Source organism: Equus asinus, chromosome 28 (genome assembly GCF_041296235.1).
Source record: "Equus asinus isolate D_3611 breed Donkey chromosome 28, EquAss-T2T_v2, whole genome shotgun sequence".
In the NCBI taxonomy this organism is placed as follows: domain Eukaryota; kingdom Metazoa; phylum Chordata; class Mammalia; order Perissodactyla; family Equidae; genus Equus; species Equus asinus.
Window position 1 is genome coordinate 514,771 of NC_091817.1, and position 230 is coordinate 515,000.

Sequence of the window (230 nt, forward strand, 5' to 3'; positions counted from 1 at the left end):
GGTGGACGGGGCGGCCCCCGGCGGCGGGGGCGCCTCACGTAGGCCCCGGCGGTGGGGCCGGGCCCGCGGGAGGCCGAGGGGTGGCTGAGGCCGGCCGGCGTCCCAGGCGTCGTGGGACCGCCCTCGCGTGTCGTTGGCGGTGGGATCCCGCGTGTGTTTTCCTGGTGGCCCGTCCGCGCCCGAGGCCGTCCCCGGGAGCCTTCCCGCGAGCCCGTGCTCCCTCCGTCGAG